This window comes from Sinohyriopsis cumingii, unplaced genomic scaffold (genome assembly GCF_028554795.1).
Source record: "Sinohyriopsis cumingii isolate HCF-2022 unplaced genomic scaffold, ASM2855479v2 utg000348l, whole genome shotgun sequence".
NCBI classification, from domain to species: domain Eukaryota; kingdom Metazoa; phylum Mollusca; class Bivalvia; order Unionida; family Unionidae; genus Sinohyriopsis; species Sinohyriopsis cumingii.
This window is the reverse complement of record NW_028315888.1, coordinates 648727-664045: the sequence shown is the minus strand read 5'-3', so window position 1 is coordinate 664045 and position 15319 is coordinate 648727. Positions and strand designations below refer to the sequence as shown.

Genomic DNA, 15319 nt, shown 5'->3' with positions numbered 1-15319 from the left:
AAATATATCTCCTCTTTTCATTAGTAATGTTCGTATTAATAATAATGTATAAATGGAGTGGTACGGTTTTATTTTTTCAAAGCAGTAGAGTTACAAAATAAGTCTCGCCAACTCTTGTTTCTTTGGTAACTGTTGGCCCATTCAAGCCTTCGAAATTATGGATATATTTATGTATTTGCTCAGTGAAGTCATTCATTAGACTTAAATGTGAAAAGATATTACTATGTGATCCATCTAAATTTCCATGTTTGCAGATATATTCACTTCTTATTTAAGACAAAAATGTATCTTAAAATATACACAATAACAAATACAGGAATCTTATTTTAATAATTATATATTTTTTAACACTACACATACTTATGCACAATCCTGACATGCTTCATGCAAATGAAGACCTAAAGATAACGCGTGTGTGTGTGTGTGTTTTGGATTTTTAACGTAGCTTTAACAATTTTCCAGTCATATCGCTACTATATCTGCAGTGTGACAGTTTATAGTGATACCTAGCATCGGGGCATCATTCCGAAGACATGTATCATGATGTCCCACCCAGTCACATTAGCCTGACACCAGGCTCACCAGTCCTTACACTAACTTCTTAATGCTGAGTGCCAAGCGAGGCAGATGTTAGTACCATTTCTGTAAGTCTTTGGTATGACTCGACTGGGGATTGAACCCATGAACTCCCGCATCCGAGGCTGAGGCTCTAACCACTAGGCCACCAGAGTGGTCCATAAGGAAAGTAGCGAGAATCATTCTTGATGGAAATTTTTTCGTCCACCAAACATCAGCGACTAATTAAAATGCGTCTAAATCAGCAGATACATTAGTAGGAGATGTACACACAAATTAGCTCATTATCCTTGGGTGAAAAATATACCCAGTTTGTAACAACATGACAATGTCTTTTTAAGAACACGTTTATTATTATTATTATTATTATTATTATTATTATTATTATTATTATTATTAATACAGATGTAATAATCATACGCGAAATGCAGTAATGGTGAGTTGTCGATCGTAGACTATATTTTTTGACTGAATCTGTATTGGATTTTACAATGCGTGCTTGCTCGAGCACATGTGAATGTGAAGAAAGATATTGAAATCGAAGCAAAGATAAAGAGAGAAAAATGTAAATTAGTTTATCTTCCCATCTTGTGCGTTCGCGCTAGTGGGTCAAGTGTGAGCGAGGCTCAGAGAGAACACCATACTGAGAGTGAGATTAAAATAACAGTAAGTTGATATTTCGAGTGTGCATGTCTGTTTACTCATCAATATTGGGAAGTCTCATAATATGAGTTGTGTACACCCCAACTTTGAGATGAGAGTAGTAAACATGTTATTCCTCATTTATAAAAAAATACCGTACAATCTTAGAATTTTTTTAACAGTTTATCCTAATATTGGCATGTAAACATGTGGGAAACATACACTCAACTCAGTCATTTAGACATATCAAAGTTGATACGTGAATACGATATATACTTGGACATATCAGCGTCGTTGGGTACTTATGACATCGAGGACCTTTTGATGATGTTGCGTCAGTAAGTTACCTTTGATACAATTGCATACAGAGGATAGAAAATCAGTGATGTTGTTTGACAGGGCGGTTGCTTTCATTTCATAGTAAGACCTACTTAAAATATAATGATTTCTGTGTTTGAACTTTGAACTTTTTGGTCATTGTTGACATGAACTTAAGTCCTAAATCTAGATATTTCCTTTCATCAATACTCGTCAAGACATTACTAAAATATTTACTAAATCGTTACCCTGAATGTATGTACTATTTTGAGATATCAGATACTTTTTTAAAAGTAAGCATGAAGTTATGATTGTTGACATGATTGGATCACACTGAAATATTAAAATGGTATTAACATGTTTTTAGTAATCATCATAAATGTTTCAGTGCCGTGTTGACTTATACAAGGTTTAGAGAATAATTTAGGTGTAAATATGAGAAGACAAGTCTGTTAAGTTGGTTCAGTTACTTAATACTTTATAGTCATAGAATATCATGATCCAGAAATGTTCTTTAAATATGACATTCTTGAGGACATCATACAAAATATCTAATAAATCTCAGTAGCGTCTCTTTGTCAAAATTAATTGCGTTTTTATTTTATATCAATATTTATGATTGCCTTTCAAATTGTATAAGCGAGGGAATTTCGATATTAATCTTCTCTTTCGTGCTATAGGGGCAATTAAATTAATGTATAATCTATTTAACATTTCGATGAAATAAATATCTTCATCTACAACTATATCACATTGTTATCTTGAATGTACATGATGACAGTAATTTGCAAAGGTTTGTTAGAAATAAAAACATGGCTCAAGATGCGCGTGCATTGAAGAATGGGTATTTGCGCGCATAATCGTGGCGTCTGTGAAAAAAACTCGTAATTTAGTATAATCCTTTCCCGTTATATCTTTTGTACCGTTCTTTGTTGGACTTTGTTCCTACACACGAATGCATATAACACCGCTTGAGTGACATCATTTAGGTCATGTGAAATTAGTCGTGAGGGAATATGGCCTCGTGTTTGCAGGCAAGGCGATGGGTGACGTTTACCCGCGAACCTGTGTTCGAATCTCCATACATTACGAATAAAAAAAGTCCCCAACCTTTATGATAGTATTATTTGTATTAAAAAACATATGTGAATGTATGGTATGTATGTATGGTAGGTATCTGTGGTATGTATGCATTGCATGTATAGTATGCATGGTATGTATGGTATGCATGATATGTATGGTATGTATGAATGGCATGTATGGTATGCATGGTATGTATGGTATGCATGATATGTATGGTATGTATGTATGCTATGTATGATATGTATGGCATGTATGGTATGCATGGTATGTATGTTATGCATGATATGTATGGTATTTATGTATGGTATGTATGTATGGCATGTATGATATGTATGGTATGTATGTATGGCATTGTAAGTATAGTATGCATGGTATGTGATGTGATGTGATGCGATTTTTATTTTTAACGTAGCTTTAACAATTTTTCAGTCATATCGCTACGATGTCTGCAATGTGGCAGTTTGTAGTGATTTATAGTGATTTCTAGCACTGGGGCATCATGCCGCAGACATGTAGCATGATGTCCCACCCAGTCACATTATACTGACACCAGGCCTACCAGTCCTAACACTAACCTCTTAATGCTGAACGCCAAGCGAGGCAGCTGTTAGTACCATTTTTTAAGTCTCTGGTATGACTCGGCCGGGGATTGAACCCACGACCTCCCGCATCTGAGGCGGACACTCTAACCACTAGGCCACCGGAGCGGTGCATGGTATGTATGGTATGTTGGTATGTATGTATGATATGGTATGTATTCATGGTAGGTATATATGGTATGGATGTATGGCATGTATGGTATGTATGGTATGTATGTATGGTATTGTAAGTATAGTATTATGGTATGTTGGTATGTATGTATAGTATGGCATGGTATGTATGTATGGTATGGCATGGTATGGTATGTATGTATGTATGTATGTATGTATGTATGTATGTGTGTATGTATGGTATTGTATGTATGGTATTGTATGTATGATATACATGGTATGTATGTGTGGTATGTATGGTATATATGTACCGTATGTATGTATGTTGGTATGTATGGTATGTATATATGGTATTTATGGTATGGTATGCTTGGTATGTATGGTATGTGTGCTATGTATATTATGTATATATGGTACGTATGGTACGTATGGTATGTATGTATGGTATGTATGTATGTATGTATGGTATGTATGTATGGTATGTATGTATGGTATGCATGGTATGGTATGGTATGCATGGTATGTATGGTATGTATGGTATGTATGTATGGTATGTATATAAGTATGTATGTATGGTACGTATCCATAGTATGCATGGCATGTTGGTATTTATGGTATGTATGTATGGTATGTATGCATGGTATGCATGGTATGATGGTATGTATGGTATGTATGTATGGGTATGTATGTATGTAGGTATGCATGAATGCTAGTATGTATGATATGTATGTATGGCATGTATGTATGTATGGTCGGTATCAATGGTATGTATGTTATGTATGGTATTTATGTATGGTATGTATATATATTGGTATGTATGAATGTTGGTATGTATGGTATGTATGGTATGGTATGCATGATATATATATATATATATATGGTTTGTATGGCATGGTATGCATTTATGGTATGCATGGTATGAATGGTATGTATGTTATGTATGGTATTTTTATATGGTATGTATATATGTTGGTATGTATGTATGTTGGTATGTATGGTATGGTATGCATGGTATGTATGTATGTATGTATGTATGTATGTATGCATGTATGCAGATCAGTGTGTATGTTGTTCATTATGATTAACATTGTGTTAACCTTCATGTGGCTGTGCATTATGAGACAGCAGATCAATACCTAACCAAATTTGGTATGATGTGTGTACATGGGTGGTACATGGGTGGGACAGCACACACATAAGCACACATATGCACATACACATACACACACACGTGTACTTTACATAGATGCTTACACAGACCCATGATTTAACCGTAATTTATAACGCTTGGAAATCTAAAATATAAATTCTGAGCTAATGTTAGCTATTATTTTAAGGTTTGATTAATAATGCATGAAAATTTGCTGAATTTTGTACAGTTGTTTCATTTTGCAACGTATGTCATATTGTATATGTGAATGTAATGTGTAGCATATTGCGCATGTCAATGCAGAGTGTAGGGTATTGCAAGTGTTAAAGCAAATTTGTAACACATTCCACGTGTTTGTGTCATTTGAATAATTTTCGCTGTGTTAGTGCCAAATGTGGCATGTTTGATATGTCAACTCTGCTTGTAGCATATCTTGAACAAAAACTTTAATGTATCATCGTTTATTCTACCTCACGATTCGGTGATTTTATTTGAACTGTGCAGGTTACCTACCTGTTTGGTGTAGGTATGCAACGGAGTTTTACTTTGTTTCCTCCTACACCAGTTTTTCAGAAGTTTCATGAAACAATACGTTGAAAAAATGGAAAGTTAGAGATTTAAATTTGTCACTCACTTCTCCTAATTTCCTTGAAATATTTTACGGATATCAGAAAGGCTGTATGCGTGTTTTGCGTTTTGTGCAATAAAGTATTCATTGTATTTTTCTGTCGCGCTTTTATAGAAATGTATTGAAAAACTTCAGTACATCGTTGTTTTTCCTTCCCAGCTGTTCTAAGAACACTTGATATATGGTTGAGGTAAATGTATAATAACGTTTCATTTTAGTCCTCTGTGCCAACATTGGGGAAATATCCGAACTAAAGAGGACTTTCCAGAATTCAACATGCATTGCCTCGTCTAAATGTCACTTGGTTTTCAGAGAAAATGAACGTGGTTGATAAGGATTTGGTGTATGAGCAACGAAATTTCTTTTTTCCTCTGGCCCAGATTAAAATAAATTGTTAAAATGTATTTGACGAGATAAGAGGTTGGGATGGGCGCACATTAAACATCAGTTATCATTATTGGGTGACCATGATAATTATGAATAAATATTATATTTACGCACGCTTGAGTAGAGTCCAACTGCAAACAATATAGACCCTGATTAGCTGTCGCAAAACGCGCTTTCAGAACAGTTTGTTCTACTGATTACTCCTTACAAATTCAATCGACTCTTATATGCAAGTACACTGGCCAAAGCAGATTTAGTTGTGTGCAGTTTAGATTTGGAATAGACATATAAGAGCATATTTGCGATGCTTTGAAATAGGGTGTCGAAATAAGTTATCAGAGTGAATGAATTATTAATAGACATGTGGGTTTACATGTTTGAATTGAGTTTATCCAAGTCAGAACAATTAGTATTGTCAGCTCTTACAGTTTGTTAAATATCCAGTACAAATGAAATTTGGACATAGGTGTAAAACGTTAACTTTCACATTTAAGTCCTTTTAGATTTTAGTCACTGTTGTTGGACATCTGTGTTCCGTGAACAAAAATAACTTCCGCCTTTCCCTTTAATTTTAGCATAACCAGGTATTCTATGCTTTTTAAATTCCAAACGTTTGCTTCATTTTGGAGTTGACTTGAATTTATTTTTTTCATTCAAGACTTGTTTGTGTTTCATTAGAAATTCATATGCAAACAAATACACACTTAAATTTACATAATTGTTTGCTTCATATTTAAAAGGCTAACTTGTATTTTGCTTAGCTTTATGTGAAAAAATATGGCAGAATTAATTTGAAACATTGTATGATTTGTGCAATCTTCCGCTACTTAACTTAAGGAAATAATGTTTACACGAAAGTCATACGCATAGATTATGTATTACTTTTGAAATGATTCAATTGTTATCAGATGTAAAACAGCAGAAATGGTAGACTTATTTTACCCAGTGGAAGTATACTAGTCATGTACCTATGTAATCGTGTGATCATCGGTACAGTGGCATGGAGAACTTAACTGTCGTCTTTCCAACATTCACGTTGTACTGAATGCCCTCCATTTTCCAGTATTCGAGAAAAAATTCGTTGTCAAGAATACATCATGTAACTTGTATATACTGTGTATCATACATGTGTTTTGTAACTTGTATGTATCGTGTACTTTATTACTTTTTTATTGATTTATCTAAACCAATTAAGTTTTATGAATTGAGATCATCACTCTTTGAACAAAAGACCCTGAAGTTTAATATTAAACAAATGTTGTTATTATTGACCAGAATTAAAGATATCCATTTCAAGAAAGATTTAATTGTAGACTAACTCATTTGCATTGTTTCATTAACGTGCAGTTATGTGAATACGAGTCTATACATTTCCCTGTTTGGAATTACTGCTGCCTAGATGTTGTCTCCATCTAATGCGACAAGTTTTAGAGTTTAACTCGATTTCTGTGCTTTTCAATCCAGTTCTTTCATTTTCATACATTCATTGTGTCATTTCTTACACGTTTAACAGATTCTCAATTCTGGTCTGAAATTTATGTGAGACACACGATATATGACGTATTCTTTGTGAATTGTATACCTTGTTTTCTCACCTAAACATATGCCAGTAAGCATCTAGCTGTATTTGTAAATTCCAGTGTTCATCTTTGTAGAGCATGGGTGATGATATTGGTTAATCTACATGTTGATATGTATCTGCATACAAAACAAATCCACAGTGAATTTGGTTTCGTCATATTTTCTTCCCCCATTTGTGATTTCCGAAGATCTTTGTTTTTTATTTTTATAACTTCGAGGCATTTTTCCCGCAACGTAATGTTCAAGCATTAAAACTCTTTTGATTCTTTAACGATCGTATTTTAAACAAACTAATTATTTATCATCCATTCAGATAATTCTCTTCAGGAGTACCTCCAACTTATTTAAAAGCTATCCACATAAGATAATTAGAAATTTCAATTTGATATGAAAGTTTGAGAAATTTAGTGACAATGTGGCGTGATTAATAAGAACTATAGTTGTTTTCTTTGACGTCATCCAATCCACATACAACATAGACCATGATATCCAGCACCATTATTTGACGGCAATTTTCGGTGTGTGTTACCAGATGAAACTAGTGATGCTATCATGAGCCTAAAATTTTATAGCGGATACACCACTTTTTATACTACTTTCTTTATAATATAACAATATTCATGCTAGGAAGACACATGACGATGTATCACGGCACAGGTTAAAGCTGAATATGGCTTGTAGACTATTGCTTTATACAGCTGACAAACAAACGTGTAGACTAAAATTCACAAATGCGGACGGCTGCTTAGCTACGGCAATCATATTTTTATTTGTATTCGGCGCTGAGGTATAAAAAAGCAAATTTATATGGCGGTCAGATCGAGGAGTTATCAAAAATATACATAATATCAAAATATATTTCTGCCGTTATTTTCGTTGTGCCAATTCCACAACGGCAATACATTGCTATTAAGATGTAAAAATGCAACACCACAGACTTGCATTGATTGGAATGTACTAGTGCTCAGGATATAGCATATCATAGAATCATGCAGCACCACAGATTTTGCATTGATTGGAATGTATTAGTGCTCAGGATATTGTATATCATAGAATCATGCAACACAACAGACTTGCATTGATTGGAATGTACTAGTGCTCTGGATATAGCATATCACACAATCATGAAACTCTTTATTGGAACATCCGTATTAGTGAAATTTAAAACAGGATTATTGTTTTAACATTGTCGTCGTTACATGAAATCCAACATCAATACACCGAGATGAAAAATGATATAAGTGATTGTATGTGGCATCCAAAATTTTGTATACATAAGCGAATAGGCGTGGCCATTTACCAAGAAATCGGGCTGGGGGCTCGGATTAAAAAGAAATGTAATCCCCCAAATAGTTTAAAATGTTCTTGCGTCCTGCTCTAATTTGATTTGTGAAAAATCTACTGTCATAGTTGAAACAAATTATCTTGAGGTAAAATGAATAAACCAAAATTGCAGTTAAAATCAACATTCTGGGCCATAGGCCTGTCCTGCCTACACCTAACCATACATTATATGGTCTTTCATGTTGACACAATGCTTTACATGTTAAAAGTCGCATTTTGTAGAAATTATTAGATATTTTTATAACAAGACATTTAGAACATTATATACAATTAACAGATCAAGATGAAGATAGATTTGTGTATATTATGACTGTATGTTTTGATCAACTGTTCTTGTTTTGTTGTTGCCTTAACAAAAAATGAATAGTCATAGAAAAATAAAGTGTCATACATTTTTGATATTCAAAATTGTGAGATATTTCCGTTTGGCAACGGACGATAAAATAAATCAACTTTTGTCTCTTAAACAAAAAAAAATTCCGAAAGGATTAATTTCGAGATCAGTATTTAATTGACCTATCAAATGTTCTTGTTCTAAAGTTATATCAGTTTGTCAAAAGTGATCACCAGGGGCCATTTTATACAGTTTAATTATTATGTGGTGAGTGCTTATGCAGGACCCATTACTCCGACGGCATTACAACAAAATAACCTAAATGTATTTCTTAGGCATAAAACACTATATTAGATCCAAACTAAAGCACTACTACTCTTTCCCGTATTTTGTTGTGACCTGTAAATAGGTCGCTGTATCTCTGCCGAAGTTACACGTAAATCTTGAATATTTTATTAATGGAGTAATAGCTAGGAGTACAGGTAGCTGAGAGTATTCCCAAATGATGCTAACACAATTTTGAGGAACTTTGAAGTGTGTCATAACAACATGAATATTTGTTTATCTGATCTAATTTATGAGGATGCCTTTGTGGTTTAGAGATTTGTTTTCCCCACACAGTAATGTTCCTTTATTGAATTAATGAGGATATTTGTACCAACGAAAAGTATCAATTCTTAACACAGGCAAATTTTGCTATAATAAAGTATACAGTTTTGCTTGAAAATCTACCAAGAATATCACAGTCTCGTTGTCTTAATATTTTATCAGAATCAATTAGTTCGAAAAAGAACATTAAACAAAATAGGTTTTAACATAATTAATGTATTTAATATAAACTATTTAGTGCTTATTCTTCACGTTTTTTTCTTTGAATTTTTAGTACTACGCTTCCTAGAGAAGGGAAGATGAAGTATTCCAGTAACAAATAATTATCGGTAAGCATGCACTGTATTGTTTTTTAATTATTCTAAAAATATTAAAACTTCTAATAACAAAATATGTAATAATCACACTTCCATCTAAAAAAAACGTTTTATTTTTATTTTTCAGGTTGATTTAAAACTATAATGTGTTTATTTCTGCAAGAAATACGCAAGCAAAACTTACTAATTATAAATATATATGTTTAATTTTAATAACAACCCAGACCGAGTGTACGTTTTACCATTTTACATTTTCAAATACAAACGACGAAACATATAACGTATGAAAGATGTCAAAAATAAATACAAACACACGTGTCTATCAATACAGATAATTAATGGTTATATGGTCAAATAAAATAATGTCTGAATGGAGCTACATCCTCTTTTTCCTCTTTTGTGAGAGCTTTATTCGCTTTACAATCTGATTTAAATTAGATATTCATTATCATACTTGAAGATCTGACTGCGACCGCTTAGTGGCAATGTTCTGGTGACCTATGTTATTACCATAATCGTTAAATTTATCAGACAGCAGAAGAAGTCTTTCATCTTCGCGATTGGGAGGCTGAGCAGAATGGATGAAGAGCATCAATAGGCGCTGAACGATTTGATTCCTGTCCAGATTGTTGAAAGCTGCATTTACTTATGCTAATTAAAAGGTCAACTGAACATGACCCTTAAGTGGTCGCTGTTTGATCTTCAAGTAGAGGGTGGAGACCTGATTTTAGTCAGATTGCACACTTTACAACATTTCCATACTCTTATACTAAGCGCAACAACCAATGTGGGCAAAAGCATCCCAATTATGTGCATTAAATGTTATAAAATACCAGCCTTCGTTGGAAATGTATAGATTCGGGCTGTTATCAAATAAATGTGCCAGAGAAGCAAGATCAGTGCAGTTTAGTTTAAATTATGAATATGACGATTCAAGAGAGTCCAAAGGACTATATGGAATAAGGGCCATTTTGTGCCCCCGTTTTTATGGGGAAACAAATTCTTGTAAATATCACAACTCTGTGCCGTGTTGTATTATTCGATGTATAAATCACCCTATTCTGCATTAAATATGCACATAAATTTCTTTTTTCATACCAAAACACGACCTTTTAACATGGTCTGGTATGGGAAATTTAAGAGAAAATGTTATCTTTGAGCAACTTGAAACTAAAAATAAGATATAAGTGCAGGCTTGATCAGACAAGGTATTTACATTGATTTATTCATTTTTAAAAATGTTTTAGGTTCTCATATTAACTCATGTGTTCACGTTTGCGCTAATCACTAAAAATTAAAAAAATTCTTGAATTTTGCTGTCTATATATCATTGTCGTTGTTTTCCCTATTGCACCGTACCTGCCGAAGTATCGCCACGCATAAGCAATTAGACCCGCATTTCTAGAGTGCGCTATATTATTTCCTCCATTATTATATTAGAAAAATTCCGGGAATAATAACAATTCAGATATTTTTAAAATAATGTTTCCATTCTTTCTCTCTATTTTCATTATATCTAAATTGCATTGGGAACAGGATTTTTCGAAGAGGCGTTGAAGGGGCATTTGGAACTATATATAAACAAAGACTACGTGGATTAAACATTAAACGAAATTGTATTTTTACGTTGCCAATGTTTGGCAAAAGGATGCTTTAAATAATATGGTAAGTACACTTATATTATTTATTTTATACATTAATAACATGGTTTTTCTTCAGTTCCATCACGATACCGTTTGCTATCTTTAATTCACTATTACAGCGCAGTTCCGTAAATGTCATCTAAATCAATCTGTCAATTTTCTGATGGAAATAACGTTTACAACCTGCGTACTGTTTCATTAAATTTTGTTAACTGTGTCTTTATTCATATAGTAACAATAATAATTCTTTAAAATTCTAATATCAAATGTGCAAACAACTACTAGTCTGCAGTCATATAAAGCAGCATGGAAAAAGTGTTATGTGCATAATATACATCGAACACTTCAAACGTTCAATTTGCTCTAGCGGTTGAGCATTTATTTCGAAAGCTATCACACCAAGTTCGAATCCCCCACAATCATTTATTTTTTTTAATTTTTTTTTCCTTCCTCCTTTTTAAGAATTAATATCAACAGCTGTGAATTTATTTTGAAATAAAATTAGTAACAACGCCGCAAAACCAACAAAATATAAAATAATGCACAAAATCAATTTCAATTTTATTTCAAGCAAGGTAACATTTTTATCAATATGTTTTTCATCTAAAAGGGTGGCAAATCATGTCTGCATCAGAAAATAATGGTAGTGAAACCCATGTTGTGAAGCGATTATTCTTCCATATTTAGATAGTATACCTTTCATACAAGTATATTTATATTCAATTTTTTCATACTGAATTTTTATCCCATTTTCCGATACACTCGTACATAACAAGAATAATCCTTTAAAGAATAGCATAAAAAATTTAAAAAGATTACTACACTAATGATGTTTTTAACAATTGCTAAAACAATTAACAATTGCTAAAATTTTAACAATGTCCACAGTCCCGATGGAAGCCAAGTAATTATGATTTTGTAACTGAAAATAATATTTGCAATACTTCTACGCCAAAAACCTAATAGTTCAATCTATGTATCTAATTACTGCATATTTATTGTAATAACATAATGTCTTTATTTCATTAAAAGAGCACCTCAAAAGCTTCTAAACTTACTAATCAGGTATAATAAAACAAAAAAACTATAATGCCATAAAATTTACAGGTGAAAATCTATTAGTCAAAGTAAAACTTGCTTGAATAAAAGTAATATCACTAATACTACTACTAGTAATAATAAATAATAACAGCAGTAGTAAAATAATAACAAAATGTAGCCCACATGCCTTTTTTGTTCGGGAAATAAACAATGAGGGGTACTTACTAACCATAAAACATATCGCATAAAATATATTCTGACCAAAGTGATTTAGAAATACAAAATGCTGGCCTCTGTTATATGTCATAAATGATTACACAATAAAACTATTATACAAAAACATGAATTATGAAAATTAATACATAATAAGCTGAGTTGTTGATTTTTATATACTCTACATACAATCTGTTTCAGGCTACATCACTACAAGAAATGTGTGGGTGGAAGTTGCAGGCTTGAGTACCAATATATAATATATATGATTGCCTAAGTGAATAGTTGCAAAAAAATGAAAAGTAACCATAAATGAATTATATAAGACTTTATGTCATATGTGACAGTTTATTAAATGGTCTAAAATAAATTAATTTCTACAAAAATCTGAAATGCCTAAAGCATATCAATGTTCTTGGTGCTACAAAAGGGTAAAACCATCAGCTAGAACAAAAGTACTTACAGGCATTCTAGAAAAGCATACAGAGGAATTATTGCAAAGGTCTGTAACACAAGATGATGTTTGCTCTAGTTGCCGTAGTAAATATTACAGAAATCTCTCAGTGACACGTTCACCCAGTCCACAACATGATCCAGATTTTCAGCTACCAACTACTTCAAGTGCTGCCTTAAAAAGCCCACAAACAATTCAACTTCAAATTCCATCAACACCAAGATCACACAGACGTTGTGTTGTATGTAAAAAACCACATGGGCATCGAAATCATCTTGTTAATGTCCCAATCTGTGCCATTACCCTGTCTTTTGTAGAGTGTAGTATATTTATAAATTCATATAGTAGATGTTGCAAATTTCATTTGGAAAACTCATACTTTAGTAATGAAGCTTTACAATATATCAGTCCTTGTCCTTGATGGTACACACACACACACACACACACACACACACACATACACACACACATATATATATATATATATATATATATATATATATATATATATATATATATATATATATATATATATATATATATATATATATATATATATATATATACAAAAGAGCTCTGACTATAACTTCCAACGATGTTCATATAGTTTACATAAAAATCAACCATTAGTTAAGCCAATGATGGTTGTGGGAACTGATGGTTATATTTTATCTGTTCTAGGCCCATATTTAGCTGACCATTATAACAATGATGCAAGCATAACTAAACACATTGTAAGAACAAATGCTGAAGATATTACATACTGGTTAGAGGAGGGTGATGTTTTTGTTGTAGACAGGGGTTCCGCGACTCTGTCGATTTCCTACAGGAACATGGATTTAAAGTTGAAATGCCAGTTTTTCTACATAAAGGACAGAAGCAGCATTCAACAGAAGATGCCAACACGTCAAGACTGGTCACAAAATTACGATGGGTAGTAGAGAGCGTTAATGCACGAGTAAAACGGTGGAAGTTTTTGATAAAGTAGTGCCAAATACACTTGTTCCTCATATAGGTGACTTCCTTAGAAGTGTCTGTGCATTAATGAATAAATTTCGACCACCCCTGGCCAACATGGATCCATCAGCTGCTGAGACCGCAAAAAGGATGGTTGAAAAAGCAAAGGAACCGAATAGTGTTCAAATCCTGGTTCAAGAGAACAACTTGCTGAATAAGCGCAAAATCTACTTTAAGATGGATGCATCAACTGATAAACTGACTGATTTCCCCATGCTCTCAGTTGATTACCTGCGTTACGTCACTATAGGCATTTATCAAGTCAAACAGGCTCCAAGCTATACAAATGAACAACTCACATATGAGGGGCTTTATGATGTTAAGGTATGCATGGATTTTCTAGGCCTGTTAATTGCAAAAATCCAGTCTCGCCACTCCAGAAAGAAAACACATTCACTGTGGATCCAATACAAGCCTAACGATTACACAGATTCCATCAAAGGATGGTACTGTACTTGCAAGGTTGGTGCTCGGGTTGTAGGGTGTTGTGCACACGTGTCAAGTATCATATGGTTTCTGGGCTGCAAAAGATGGGAAAATGATGAGTTGACAAAGAGAAAATCACTAACTTGTCATCTTAAGGATGCATCAACTGAGGAGTGATTGTTGCTACACCGAGACCACTACCTTCGTCAATAATCATCTGGTTCCGTTTTATATATATATATATATATATATATATATATATATATATATATATATATATATATATATATATATATATATATAGTTTAAAGTTTATCCTGAGTTTATCGTGGTATAAATTGTCCTGCTTGATCGTAGATGGGGCACTCAACTTGAAAATCATGTATTTCCTTAACTTGTTTGCACTTACTCTTTTTACTTGGAACTAATCTGGAAGGTGCAGTTATTATTGAAATGACAGGTGAATTGTGTAATGAAACCTGTCATAGACTTCATTGTATTATGTGGCAGTGCTTGTAATGGATTTTGAGCAGATCCAGTACTAACATTTACTTGATGTGTACTGCTTGGGTTTGTAGTGGTCATTTTAACATTTTCTTGAGTAGTATCGCTTGAGTTTGTTGGGGTCATTTGAACATTTACAGTTGCATGAGATAGCATTGCTGAAGAGTATTGAGCAGACAATGCTACATTTGAACATACATTGGAAAGAATGTTTCTCATTTGTTGTTTATGTAGAGTGCTGGGCCTTGTATATTGTTTCAATGATAGTTCATTGGAGTGGTCAGACAAAGACACAATGTGCCTAGCACGAAGGTCGGCATCTGTCATTGCATTCAAAGTTGT

General features: G+C 33.1%; 1 pseudogene; it reads left to right on the top strand.

Annotated features, from left to right (window-relative positions):
• Nucleotides 1-14650, top strand: part of LOC149774352 (uncharacterized) — a 112850-nt pseudogene extending 98200 nt beyond the window's left edge.
• Nucleotides 14651-15319: the final 669 nt, after the last annotated feature.